Raw genomic sequence first — 1534 nt, 5'->3', positions numbered from 1 at the left:
TTTTTTAATTCAAATGGCAAAATGATGACGTCACAATGTCCGATCAGCCATTATGAAGTAAAAAATCGTATCTACAACTCATGTGCTTTCAGATTATGTAATAAAAATTGGGGGTCACCTTTCATCCTAAGGAGCTCTAACTGATTAAAAATATTCATGATTTTATGCATATATAAATGTTGACGCACGCGTACGTGCACGCTAAAAAGCGCGAATGGAAAATTAAGGTACATAACATTCAACCTTGACCTGAAGCTTATGCTCACCTAATATGATTTAAAAATGACTAATGATTAAGATTATATGGGGTCATCAACGTTTTAAAAAATGAGAAATAAGGGGGTCAGAAAAAAGAATTTTTTTGTCCATGATGACGTCATCAAAAAGTAAAAAGATGTCAAATATATGAAAGAGAATTGTCTTAGCTATAACATACTCAAAGTTGGAAGACGATCGACCAAGGATAAGCGAGATACGCTCAAATGCGTATTTTCAAAAATGACGTAATAGCTATAAGTCACTTTCTTTAAATTCAGATGCCAATATGATGACGTCACAATGTCCGATTAGCCATTATCATCTATAAAATTATATTTACAACTTATGTGCTTTCAGAATATGTAATAAAAATTGGGGGTCACCTTTCAACCTAAGGAGCTATAACTGATTAAAAATAGGTCTGATTTTAGCATAATTTCACTGTATAGCGGCACAAATACGCACAAAGATACCTATGTTTGATGCGCATGTACGGCATTGCTATTGGCCAAAAGATGACCGAAAAGAATGCACATTTGTGAAAACAATGTCAGGAACCCAAAATATGTAAAATAACGTAATTTCTAGCTTTCGTACGTGCTGTGCACGTAAAAATGCGCGCGTAGTGGAAAATTTCAAAAAAATTTGAAATGCTCAAAATTTCCTAAAACGTGCTCTAATTTAGTTAAAAAGTGATTTCAAGCATTTTAAAAATTTTGACGCGCGCGTGCGTGCGCGTTAATAAGCGCACGCGTAAAATTAGGGTACTGTACATTCAACATTAACCCGAAGTTAATGCTCACTTGATACGATTTCGTAATGGCAATTGGTTAGGCTGATATGATCGATAATCTAAAAACGCAAAATTGCGCGTAGATGACGTCACGCATGACTGAGCGCGTTGAAAAGCTTACCAAGACTATTCCAGACCAAGCCAAATGTTCGCTGAGAGCGATATTTGCGTAACTCGTGGCAGTTTTTGAGATATCGTGCGAACAGAAAAGGGGAGAAAGAAAGAAGAATAAGAAAACTAGATTTGAACTCGTCACTGAGGACGAATTCGGTGATCCGCCGTACTTTGACCCTCAGGAAGCACGCGCGGTGCTGATTGAAAAGTTTCATAATATGCTAACATATGCTGTAATTAGTTTAATAAAAAAAGAATAATTTTGAGCATTTTAAAAGACTTACGCATGCGTACACGCACGTCTTGACGCCCGTGAGCACGGTAATGTCACAAAGAGTGACTCCTGACTGTCAGGAACACAAAATATGT

The sequence above is a fragment of the Anneissia japonica genome, unplaced genomic scaffold (genome assembly GCF_011630105.1).
Source record: "Anneissia japonica isolate Jap-2015-1 unplaced genomic scaffold, ASM1163010v1 scaffold25751_len24585_cov130, whole genome shotgun sequence".
Taxonomy (NCBI): domain Eukaryota; kingdom Metazoa; phylum Echinodermata; class Crinoidea; order Comatulida; family Comatulidae; genus Anneissia; species Anneissia japonica.
Note: the sequence above shows the minus strand (reverse complement) of the source record.